The sequence below is a fragment of the Aethina tumida genome, chromosome 1, assembly GCF_024364675.1.
Source record: "Aethina tumida isolate Nest 87 chromosome 1, icAetTumi1.1, whole genome shotgun sequence".
Classification (NCBI taxonomy): Eukaryota; Metazoa; Arthropoda; class Insecta; order Coleoptera; family Nitidulidae; genus Aethina; species Aethina tumida.
The window spans coordinates 49,543,973-49,558,019 of NC_065435.1; the positions used below are offsets into that span (position 1 = coordinate 49,543,973).

Consider the following 14,047-nt stretch of genomic DNA (forward strand, 5'->3'; position numbering starts at 1 on the left):
ACGTAAATGGCATAATACTTAATATTCCGTCCAGTATCCCTTATTGGCTATAATATCCTCATATCTTTGTGGCACAGACGAAATTAGAGGGGAAATTATTTCTTCGTGTATATTGTTCCAAACATGTTTTATTACTTGAAACAATTTTGCTTTATTTGCGATGGAATTTGCTCTAATCTTCTTATTCACAATTTCCAAGTTTTCTGTTGGATTGGGGTGGGACATAAATGAACTAAGAGAAATAAAGTAGCGGGAATAAATACGTGTTTTATAATTTAGTTTTTAAACATTTTATTTAGATTTATGATAGTCGATCTAATTTTGTCCGATACTGTATATTTTAATAATAATTCAAATCGAAAAACACATTTAATAATTTTTATAATTAATTTGATGTACGAAAATTTTCACCGTCACCGAATCTGTTTCTTCACAGAGTATTATCTGTGTGAGGATACAGATTCGGTTCATTCGTCAGTGTGCGCAGCGGTGCCCGAGGGTGACTGTTGATACGCGACATCAGCAGCTCTCCGTTGTACCCTTCATATTTCCAGACATTGATCCGGCGGCTGATTCTTATTGCGACACTCACAATCAGCGACGCCGAAAAGATGTTTGTACTCCACTAGTGAGTCCTCGATCCACCTTATTATATTATATTTCCCATACTTTGACCTGGCAGATTCCGAACAAGATTAGATAATAATTGTCAATGAATTATATTATCAGGACAAAATTACATTCCGGCATTTAATTAAACGACCGTCAGTCTCGAACACCTTAATCGAAATAAAAGTATCAGAAACTCGTCCCGGACGCATTCCTATCCGACGGAGTCGACGCGAAGAAACGTTTATTAAGATATACGGCGCGTTTGTGTATGGTAATGGAAGAAGTTTCCTTTTATACTCCGTGACTGAATAAAACTGCTTAAGTTGACAGACGACGAATTTTTCTAAATGATTTACGACGCCCGGGGAAGCTTTGTGAAGAATCACACACCTAAAATTGAATCAGTGTCGGACCAAATTGGCTTTTGTTCTCCCGTTTATTTGAGAACACGACAAACGACGTGTGTGCACGGAGAGAAAACAAGAAGTCGCACGACGACGTTACTCATTGATGCCGGTCTATTTGTCTATAAATTATTTTTGTCGCCTTTAAAACGGGTCCACATCATCCGTTGCCTTTTTCTTGTTTGCCTGAACAATTTCCGAGACGCAGCAAGTTTTGTACGGGTATTTATGGCGAATAACTTTGCATACCGTATAAATTCGACCATTACCCGTAAGTTTCACGTGAAACTTTCGGTTGTGCCGCAAGTTATCTTGGTAAAAGTTTCGGACATGCGGAAACCACGGCGCAAGTTGGGCGATCCACGATGGGATGGCAAACGGGCCGAATAAACGGTCTCCGCGGCACGATAAACTGAATGTTTTATTAAAATTGTTCGTAGTGGTCTCGTGGGTGACTTGTTATGTCCGGAAAAAACATATAAAAGCGCACGACGGAAAAACGCAACGCTCGAGAGGTCTTTGTATGTCCGTGTGAGTGTGTGTGTGAGCGGCGAGGGAATTTACAGCGGAATTCTTCTGGAGATATTACGGGCATATGCACGTGAAGTGCGGGAAATATGTGGCAGGTGGTTACGGGAACGGGCAGGGAATTATCATTCTTTGAGATTTGAACGGGCAAAAACTACACCCTTGGCTGTACTGGCATTTTTTTTTTAACTGGAACACCGTTTTTTATAAAATATAAATCCTGCGTTGTAATAAAAATAAGTATAAGGCCGACAAATCTTGTGCCGCGGTGCGGGGGTTTAAATTTTCTATTTGACGCGACCGTTTTGCCGGTGCTATTGTCGTAGTTTTTATTCACGGCGAGTTCGTTCTGGTATCGCTGCCATGAAGATCATACGTAAGTGAGCGAGGTATGCGAGTTGAATTTTAAAAGATTTAAATTCATTTTTAATAGGATTAGTTGCGGCGAACACCCGTGAAAATATACGAGAAGTCTAATCTTTGTTTAAAGGGACCGTTTGCGTTAAATCAGTCTTTTTATATTCCTGTCTGTTAGATGCGCACTAAAATCTTAATAACTGTCCATCATCGGATGAAACATTGAAATTCCACGTCCACCTGCATTTGTACGGGATGGACTGGATATTTTGTGACGTGATTATCAGTCGAACATTCGACGTTACAGTGTTTGGTTATTCTAATCCACTTCCGTGTGCCACTGAAAGCCGTCGAGAAGTTGTCCCTGTAAACTAATACCAATAATGAACGGCCGATATTCCAAACATCCCGTTGTCCCGTTTACATCGTATTCTATTTTCAAATGTCAGCATCCGACTATAACTGAATCTATTGTACCGTGATAATGCCAAGATCGATACACGGAACCGCACAGATTTTATGCTTCCTTGTAGATAAGGAAAATTAATGTCACATCAATAAAGACGAGGGTTTCCTCGCGATGTTTAGATTGGACTGTTGCAGGCGTTCACGTCTGAAAATATCGATGTAAAATGGCATCGGGCAAATTAAAAATGCACGTAAAACTTTTATAACAGCCAAGCAGACGCCCGATAAAAGTTTGATATTTTCCTGTATCTTCTAATAAACGTAAAAAAATCCAATTTTAATATTCCTGCTGGCTGAAATTACTTTCCTTGAAAGCTCGAAAGTGCACTTGAGGGTCACTTCGATACATTGGAGTTTGCTTCTGGTAGAAAATTTCTAAAGCATTGGGTCGAAACCACTGTTGAATTAAATTTCACTTGACTGTGGAATGGACGGGCTAAAAAATGTCCAAATTTTCAAAACATATAATACAGTTAACAAGTAAAATGTTCATGTTTATGAATGTATTTTATATTGCTTCATCAATTATTGACACTCTTAGAACTATTGTTTATGTTTATTATTTATGAATATCGATAGGTGATTTCAATCATTATTCACTTTTATAACAATATGCAATGATAATATAGTTAAAATAAATAGGTTAGGCAGAGATATAAAAATCCGTTATAATTGTAATAAATATCGAATACTCATAACAATTATCAAACATTAATTATCTAGAATTTTTAATTTTTATGTATTGTAATCATTACATTGATTTAAGTAATTCTCACGTGGTTAGATAATGTATAAAATAAAATAAAAAAATAATTAATTCTTCGTGTTTGTTTTATTTAAATTTTTGTGAAACAATTACATCCAGTCATTTTTCAGTCGAAGTTTGCAAGGAATACAAAAATTCTTAATCTTAATTATCTATTTTTTGTATTCAAAATTTTTTATTTATAATTATTATTTTTAGAGGTTTTTTAAACAATATTTGGAGAAACAAAAAATTCTAGATCTTGATGTAATTAGTATTTAATAATTATCAAAGCATGTATGCACTTAGTAGATCTTGCGTAGTTATATATATATAAATATAATCATTATATATATATATATGTTAGCTTACGTCATCACCTTCACCGATGGACCGATGCGACGTGCTCACATCTATTTAGACTAGTTTTGTTTTATAAGCAAATCTGAAGTATTTGTTTACATTTAATAATCGGGGCAGTTCTTAAGAAAGAACCAGGCAGTCAAGCTTTAGATGTCGAGGGTTAAAGTACGTTTGTTGTAATAAAGCGTATTATTGTGAATTTAGTGTTTTAATCAAACTAAAAAGACAGATTAACAGTCGCTAATCTATCATCAGAAGTGGGATAAAGGATATCTTCTCGTGAATTATTTCCGGAAGAAAGGACCTAAAAAAATTATTTTTTTTTTTTTTTGTGTTTCTTTGTGAACGAACAGACAATAGTGAAAAACACAAACGCGCAGTGATTCCGAACGTTGTGAACATTACCAAAAGTGCATCGGAGAGAGATTAGTAGCAAGAAAGTAACAACAGATTCCAAAAACAAAACATGGAAATTTTATCGACAATGACCAACGCCCAAACTACTCAAGCAACATTGAAGATGACTGCGCAGAACGTTTAAGTGTGGCTGCAGCGCAGTTTCGACTTGTAAGATTTAGAAATTGCATTTGAGGAATATGATTTGAATTTGTCAGGAATGGACGAGTGGGTTACGAAAGAAATAAAAGAACAACCGAATGCTGTTTGATCTCATAAACTCTCCATCAAATTATCAGAGCGCCATCGTTAAAGCCCTTGGACCACTTAAAGACGATATTACGTTTGTTTATGTTGATGATGTGTTGTGCCCTGCTCGACCCATTCAAGAATGTCTTAAGAACTTAAGAAAGGACATTGACGCCCTTAAATATACAAAAATGTAACTTTTTCCAAACATCTGTGAAATATTTAGGTGTGATCGAAAAAGAACTGGCTGGATATTTCAGACATCTTGTGAAAAACTTTACAACTTTAACAGCACCGATATCTGCATTGTTACGTGAGGGAAAATCTTTTGAATGGACATGTAAATGTGAAAATGTACGATTGACTTCTTATCCGATTTTCAACATTTTTGATCTGGAATTGTCAACCGAACTACATACAGAAGCAAGTTCGTTAGGATTAGATGTCGCTATTAGCTGTCGAATAGAGGAAAGTTGAAACCAAAGTATCACGGACCCTTTGAGGTAACGCATTGTTTACCTAATGAGAGGTACGCACTCCGAAGGATTGGCAGCCGAGGTAGAACTACAATAGCAGCGCATGAACAGTTACGAACCTGGCCAGATACAGAAATTCTATAAGGTATGATGGATATAGATTTATTTAATAAGATTGATGTGTGAATGTGTGTAAAGGTCCCTGCTTAGTAGGCTGTTTAAGGTCCCTGTGTATCAGGCTATGTGTAAAGGTCCCTGCTTAGTAGGCTATGATTAAGGTCCCTGCTCGGCAGGCTATTTTTAAGGTCCCTGCGTCGCAGGCTATGTTTGAGGTCCCTACTTTGCAGGCTATGTTTAAGGTCCCTACTTTGCAGGCTATGTTTAAAGGTCCCTGCTCGGCAGGCTATTTTTAAGGTCCCTGCTCTGCAGGCTTAGATTGTTGTGTTCTGGGTCTGTGAGACAAGCGGGTAATAGACCTGGTAGTGGTTGAACCGCCTCTGAGCTCCTGGCTAGAATATGGTATCTTTTGATAGCACTTGAGAGTCATGGGTGTAACAGACCTGTTGATGGTTGAGCCGCCTCTGAGCTTCTAGTGGTTGTTAACTGTGCCACATAACAGTCTATTTTGTTAAATGAAATAAGGTTTAGACTTAGTTCTTCGAATATATTTTGAGCTTGTACTGCTGTTATAATGTTTACAGATTACCGGTGTCAGGTGAATCTTTGCAAAACTGTGGAAGGGTCGAGGACGCCCCACATGTCAGGAAGGCCGTGTTAGCTTACGTCATCACCTTCACCGATGGACCGATGCGACGTGCTCACATCTATTTAGACTAGTTTTGTTTTATAAGCAAATCTGAAGTATTTGTTTACATTTAATAATCGGGGCAGTTCTTAAGAAAGAACCAGGCAGTCAAGCTTTAGATGTCGAGGGTTAAAGTACGTTTGTTGTAATAAAGCGTATTATTGTGAATTTAGTGTTTTAATCAAACTAAAAAGACAGATTAACAGTCGCTAATCTATCATATATATATATATATATATATATATATATATATATATATATATATATATAGTATAATTATTACTATTTTGGAGTTTTTTGAAAGTTTGAAATAATAAATGGTTCTTGGTTAATCTTGATAATTATCAAGAGATAGATAATAATTATTATTGCGCCTATTTTAAGTATATATTACATAGTTAAAAAAAAATATTTGATTATTTTGAAGACGAATTTTGGTGAAATACAAAAATATTTGTTCAATCTTGAAATAATTATCATTTGATAATTGTCAAGACATTTTTTCTTAAATAAAAAACGTTTCATTTGATTTTTTTATCAACTACAATTTAGATTTTTTTTCAGTTTGAAATAATAAAAATTCTTGATTAATCTTGATAATTATCAAGAGGTAAAAAAAGTTTTTTAGTCGAATATTTTGAAGACAAATTTTGGTGAAATACAAAAATAATTGTTCAATTTTGTCATAATTAAGATAAATATCACAATATATTAAATTATAAATGCTAATTATCAACGATTTTATTTATGTATTCTTTTTTATTCTTCTAAATTGAATTTTATAAATGTGTGTAATCCACATTGTAAATAAACCGGTATGCAATTAAACAATTAATATAAATTAGTTTTGTTAAGTTTTAAAAGTAATTTTACAATACTGTACATAATTACATACTTCATGTAAACTATTTCATTGAGAACAATCATATTGTCAAACATTAAAAAACGATAAATTTATTTATGGTTATCATTTAAGAACGCCATAATCTTTTAAAAATAATTCGTGTAGGTCGATAAATCGCAATAAATGAAGTGCATGTTCATTGAACATTACAGCGCTCACTACTCCATATAATCGCGACTTTATCTAAATATATTTCAAAGCTCGGAGAAAATTTATGGCGTAAAACAAAACAGGGAATTATTCCACTTTCTGGAACGTATTGTCTGGCAAAATTAAAGTTATGATCTATGGTTTATTCAATTTTTCATTTCACATCTTTTAATACCACAAATCATTTTGATTAAGGGTTATGTTTTATTGATAATTTATTGTGGAACGTTTGGCAATTTATCAAATTATTGTGTTAAATAAATTAATTTGTTTGTTTAAATTGTCTCGTTTAATGCCTGCGGAAAATTAACAAAAATATGTTTTATTAAATGAGTTCCGTACGTATGTTAATGTTTAAAATATGTAAAAAAAAAAGTCTGTTGTATATTTTAGGTGAGTGTACCTAATCGCAAGACTCTTTCTGATACATACATACCGCCTCCAATAAAATTATCGTCGTCTGGGGAAAACCGGGGCCGTAAAATTTCCCGGTTCGTATTAAATTCACTGTACATAAGCCTTTTATATACGTTTTCTTACGAAGTACCATGCCTCAAACGGTTGTAAAAGCATAATCAACATTACGACCACCTTTTATTTTGTTTTCCCACAGGATTAATCCGACATGATCTATTAATATCACCCGTTTAATGCTCCGTTATTAGCAACAAAGTCGTGTGTAAAATATTAACGCGAAAGTGGCAATTTTAAAGCTGGGCCCGAAACGTACGTACTGTTGGACAACAGACATGCATCAATGAATTATTTAAAAAGTCATTAGAGCCTGATTGAAATTACAGCGAGATAAATCACTGCAAATTGTTTTCGTAATCGATCCGATTGATTAATGAAATGATAGATTGAACTGGCCAAACGAAATTTTATTTCGGGATTCGAAACTAAATTGCTAATTTGACGAGTAAATTTGTTCAACAAATCGTTATTAGGCGTCACAACAAAGTAAACAGCATTGGCCTCATCCCAACCGATAAATTCGTTCCTTTCAATCGGAGTTTATATATATATATATATATATATATATATATATATATATATATATATATATATATATACGGAATTTAATTTAAGTCCGGTTGAAGCTAGTCCCGTTTAAGGACGGATCACACGGCGCAGAAACACATCAAACGGGGCATAAGTGAATTTGCCGGGGGGATAAATCACTTTTTGAATTTATAACGGGGAAAACGGTGCGTTCCGAAGTGACTGTCATCAGGAAACGATGTTCTGCATTTTACGGCTGTATTTACCTTTACTATCCATTCGAGAGTGTCCCGAAATAGAGACTCGGATTATCTCGGTGCCAAGTTTGCGAACTGAAGCGGCTCCAGGTCATTGAACAATGTATCCGAGGGCTCGCGTACACTTTTCCCTCCCGTCGAAAAATTATATTGCCCACTTCGAGTTTTTATTAGCGGGAGCGCTTTTTAAATTCAATTTTATCGGAACCGCCCGGGAGTGTTCTATATCAAACTAGGTGAAGATTTACCCCCGCCGAAGAGAACTCGAGGATGGTTGTGAACTGCATAAATCTTGCGCTTACTGTTTTTTTTTTCGTACGTGTCGTAACCGGTGAAAAATCAATTCCGCCGAGTAAAAGGTTTTCAAGGCTCTAATCTGGTTCGGCTTTTATGAAAATGAATTTTTCCACGAGTAACAATTTATTGGCCATTTTTATTCATTTTCGAAACGAGTAAACTTTTTTAATATCCGAACTATGCACAAAAGCGATTGGGTTTTCGGAGGGAAGACAATGAAAACAAATGTAACGTGAAGCGGCTTATTTTATTTCAAGGCGAGGAGGAAGAAAAAGGAGAACTTTTTCATTTACATGCTTTAGACGGCTAATGATATAGAATTACAACCGATATTACTGACTGTGTTCATCATTATTTCACTATCGTGCAAATAGACGGAAGATTGTTTTATTGGGCATCATGTATTAAGTATTCTGTTATTAAACGACAGCTTTGTCTTTTACTGCAGTTATAATTTTCGTTTACCGTTTTTAGTGCCTCAATTGTGGGGAATATTAAGCGGCATTTGAGTTGAAAGTATACATTAAATCACAAAGTTAAATATCTATTGATGTTTAGGGTTTTTAGCAAGATATTTTTGTAGTTATAACTGAAAATTATCACTGATAATTAACAATTAGTAACTATATCAAAGTCGATGAGGAATTTTTTCTTAAGAAAACCTCCAGAAAGTGCATTTTTATAAACTAAACATTCAAATGAAATAAATATTACTAATATACAAAAAATTAAAAATTAATGTACATTTCTAAACATTTATCGAATTATAAACTGGAAAATATTTGAAGAAAGTCCTCTGATCCTAAGTAATATTTCCAAAACTAAATTTATTCAATATATTTTGACTGATTGTCTATAGTTATTATCATATAAAAACGGTCAGAGATATAACATAATAAAAGTAACAATGTTTAAAAAAAATAAGCTCTGAACTTTTAAGTCGGTTTTTCTCTATCTCATAACAGCAATTTGGGAATTTTATATAGCACGTTTAAGAAAAGGAAAAGAATCTCTTTAATTTGTTACAAAATTCAAGAGGATATGGATAAATTAATCTTTTTTTTTTAAATTGATATCTTATTCTGTTTTCTCAAACTACATAAAAAAACACTATTTCACACTATCCTATTTAATGTATTTAGGAGATTTGAGCAAATTGTAGTTCTATTGAACACCTACCAACTGTATATTTAAAGAAATCTTCTCTGTGCTTCAGCTACAGTCATGATTTAGTAATTTAATTTTCAGTAACCATGGTAAACTCAGAGTAATGAAGTTCTACCAGTACTTAGGATGTCTAGTTTTTGTTCACTAACTAATTTAGCGTTAATAATAATATTTATAATAAAAAACTTTCATTTCTTATTAGTAATTTGTTTCTAAGATATCTTTTATATTGTTAACTATTAAGAAAGTTATCATTGTTTGTCTATAGTATATTATTTATGTTAATTATGATATTTTTTTTTTATTAATAAGATATTTTGTAATAAATTAAGTTAAAGAATTATTTAACTTACTTTTTCTTTACCGGTACAAAAACGGAAATTATTGGATATTGATTATAAATAGTCTGATTTTAAAGCAACTTAAATGGTACAATAAACTGTTTTTGCGAAACATTTAACGTGTAGAGTAAAAGTAAAATGTGACAAAGTAAATATTAAATAGCTTGAGGTGCAACATAAATCGTGGCTGGATGTTTGTAATAGCTTTAGCATTACACAAGTGGAGAATCTGATTTAAAGTTTTCCCATTAGAAATGAGCGGGTATTTATTGTGTTCGCTGCCGATGACATTCACATTCCTGTTAAGAGCAATAGTTTATTGTGTTTTATGTAAATGTGCCCGATAATTATTGAAACACCAAAGATTATTATTTAATTCGTGACCGTTTCATGGGACAACTATTTGATGTATTGTGGCCGTATATCACACCGATTGTCATAACGGGCAATTATTCCTGTTGCAATGTAAATTTCAAGTGTTAAAACAAATATCTAGAAATGATATAATATATCGGAAGATTTATGGTGCCGCAACAATAACGAGAAGATTGCCGTTTTATCACCCCAACTGTACACGACTCTTGTTTATTTTTCTCAAGTTCTCTGACACATTTTCAATTACTTCAGGATTAGCTGCCACATCATTCATTTTGGTAATAAACTCCGGGAAAGTTTGTATAATGCATCGATATAATCCACAAGCTTGTGACAGTCTGCAAAGCACCGCCAGCGGTGCAAGTTAATAACGGCCAAAATGGTTAATTTTCATTTGGAGAATTTCCCCGGTCTTAATAAAAACAACTGTAAACGTCAGCATAACGTGGCACGGACCAATAAACTTTCCCGATGATCGCGTAATTTTATTGGTCAATCATTCCCGTTTAACTGACGGCGATATAATTTGCGGCCGCAGTCCTGTTAATAAAAGGAGTTACATAAATTCAACAGGGCGATTACGTTTACCTTAATTTAATTCGCCTGGCCAATAAAGTTGGCAAGCGTAAAAAGCGTCGTCTTCCAATCGATGGTTATTTTCGAGGAGCTTGTTTGTCTGATGTCAAGCAATGGCCAAAATTGGAAACTTTACTGCCAATTTAATTTTATCTTTTGAAGCCGCACAATCTAGCGCAATCTGCGCAAGTAACTTCTAGGTTTTTTATATTGGCACACATTAACGTCAGTAGGGTAATCAAGATGTTTATCTGACGGTTGAGTGCTGGATCTGCACGGATGTGGAAGGACTGCAAGACATTTTTATAATCGGTACGAATGTTTAAATTCTTCGAGATTATTGTTATTATCGTCTCTTTTGGATGGGATTTATCGTCGGAATTCAACAGGCATATTTTTTCAATCCTTTCAAGGAAGCGAGGTGAAATCACCACAAAGAAAATAATGAAGTTCTTTTAAAACGTCCAGTAACAAAAGAAAGACTTCTTTAATTGAATTCAATTCACTCAATTAATCAAATGGAGTCAATTTAATTAGCAGTTAAATGAAAAATTGCATTTAGATTCAATTAAGATGATTGAGTACGTAATACGTGCCGGGACTGAAATAGAAATTCCACTCATAAAAATCAATTTGATGTACTATTCTCGCTGGCTTTCGACGGAATGCCCTTTGGAATTAATTTATTCAAAATCCAACACATAAACACTTCTGTGCTGTGCATATTTTTTTTAAAAAAAAAACAAGACAACAAAAGGAACAAAAGTATATCCCGAAAATCCTCCAGATATTCGGAGCCATTCATTCATTCAATTATTCGAGTACGATTCCGGGGAGCCCTAATTTAGAGGATTCTTTTTATGTGACTTTTATGGTAATACGCGAAAGCGACTGAAGTGAGTTTACACACGATATACCCGCGATAGATTCCCGGTAAATGTGAACTTTAAATCAAGTTCTTGCACTTATTATACGTAGTAAACGAGGTTTAATTCAGCTGAATCTTCAAATATACTCCGAGATTTAACGCAATCGAAGTTTGACAAATGTGTTTACGATACGGTTCCCGTTTTAATTCATTTTTTGAGTGTCGCAATTAAAATGCAAAGCTGAGTCTACTGAAAATTAATGTGACCGTCACAAAGTAGCTTCGCGGCGAAGGTACTGTGGATTAAGATTAATGGCAATAAAGTTAATAGACTATAAAGTTTGCATTCATTTCCCCATCATACTTACACAATTTCCAGTTTCATAAGTTTTTATGGGGAGATAAAAAGTCATAATGAAACCCGAAGATTCGGGATAAAGAAAGTGATACTCCCCAAAATATTTTAATAACCCTGTTATTATATTTTTTCTGTAAAGCCCCGATTTGATTTATCTCGTGCACGTTCGATATTATTCAATTATCGAAAATTTAAGATGTTGATTCAACTATTAATTAACTCGAATGCGTTCAGGATATTTCAAGCTTAATGAAGCAAGCCAAACTTATTTACGTTAGCACTTATTGTGGAACTAATTCAAACTGATTTAAGTTACGGAGCCTGGGCGCTTTAAATTTCGCCGGTTTGATAGTTTAATTAAGACCATTGTGAAGTGCGATTCCACTGATGAATTCTGGGTTTAATGTCGCAACTTTACGTACAAATGGACGCAATTAACTAATATTGTCGAATCAGTCTGGCTAATGTGAAAGTTCAGGCATTTCCCGAAATAAAATTTGGACGCGAAGTTTGCTTCGTGAATATTGGCTGCAATGAGGCACGTTGAGAAATGCGATAAGCACAATTCAATTAATATTCTAATTCATCTCGCGTTATGTTAATTAAAAACCTGTTTAGATATTGAATTACCTAAAATGTTTATTTGCGGTGGAATGGCAAAGTATGTACATTTAGGTATCATTTAATTTTATTAACGTAACCTAAACTGGACATAAATTTATTGTGAAATTAATTTTATGATCGTCATTTAGTTGATTATATGCTCTTGTGTTTTAATGTGTATAATTTCACATTTATTTTGAATGCACAATAAATGTTTATATTCATGTATGATAACACTAACTGGTAAGACTGTAGGCTGTAATTTTATAAAATGGCGGCATACTGAATTTTCACGTTTGTTTTACAGTATAGTGTTGATTTTATGGCAACTCATTAGCCACTTTTATGTTTCAAAACTAGTGCCAATTTCGCCTCCTCACTACCACCACCTGAAAATGGGAAATTTGCCGGTTTCTATTTATGCCATAAAACACGATTTGTCAGATAGAATTGCCAATACTTGGGTAAATATTTACCCGTCGGCCCCCCGTAAAAATATAGAATTCCTCAAGTCCAGATGTGCCGGATATTTTATAGTGCCATTTGTTTATGCATGGTGGTGGTTCAAGTGGCCCGACGAATAGAAATATTTTGAACTGACGCTTTACAATTTTATAAATAGGTTTTTTGTTGGTGAACATTTTGGGGTTTGTGTGCGTCGTTTAAGAAGCACCCGAGCCGATAACATCAGGGACCCGCTCGAAAAATTCTTACCTGCACGATTCACTGTATATAAATCGTGTTATCCCCATGTAATAGAATTCCCCTGCTTGACCTATAAATTTCAATTTGCTCTTCCATAAACGTATTGAGGAAGATTGGCTTATTTGAAGTCCCCGAAAGGGATTTCGTTACCTTATCTGGGTCTGGTTTATTGCTAAACAGATCAAAAATCCTATCATGTGGAGGAGTTATGTTCACTAGGTAGAATTTATTTGTGTGCTCTTGAACCGCACCGACAAATCATGTATCTAAGGAGATTAATGGATGGGGTACTTGTTCCACTTAGTAAGACACGCCAGACATGATAGTTTCCAACTACCTTAATCCATTCAGTTTAATTTTACATACTTAACACATTAATATACATCACATATTCAATAGCGGGAGCAGCTACCACCGCAGCACGTTACAAGATCATGAACAGTTTCTCACGACTTTTTTCCTTTTATACCGAATTAAATTAGAGCCAGCTGTTGAGTGTAGGGAAAAGGGAAAATGATCGGGTTGAAGTGTTCCGTTGGTGATGTTATTTATTTTCTAATCATTATTTATGAAGCCCAAAGGATACATCTATTGGAGTGACTTAATCATTCAAAGCGGAAATTCGTAGATACTAATGTATTACTAGAATATGAATCAGAGGTCGTTAATGTAATCGACATCCTGCATTAGCATGAATGTAACAAAATTAATACAAACATTCAGCAAATGCACTTTGAAACGTTTTATCAAAGGCAAATAATCGAGACCCAGTATCGATATCTGCTTATATCAATCGAGAGTTTTCGAGAACCAGCCCAGTAAAAGCACCATAAAAACCGTAGCTCATCGAAATACTTGAAAATCCTTGAATTCCACTAAAAAATTTATCGGTTCAATTATTACCCCGTTTATTTACCCCGTCAATTTAGTTTGTTCCGACGGCTTCTCGCAATAATGAAAATGTAGTGGTGTAAACATTAATTTCAGGAATCCTTCAGCCGGTCGAGAGAGCTTTCCATTTCCCACATCAAACGGTTCGCT

General features: G+C 34.3%; 1 protein-coding gene and 1 long non-coding RNA gene across 4 annotated transcripts in view; both read left to right on the forward strand.

The window, feature by feature from the left end:
• Nucleotides 1-14,047, forward strand: part of LOC109595822 (neogenin) — an 89,225-nt gene that overhangs the window by 11,964 nt on the left and 63,214 nt on the right. The window lies entirely within an intron of this gene.
• Nucleotides 3,467-5,571, forward strand: LOC126265958 (uncharacterized). The gene is made up of 2 exons (XR_007548442.1): nt 3,467-4,743; nt 5,300-5,571. It is a non-coding gene; the product is annotated as an uncharacterized LOC126265958 (long non-coding RNA).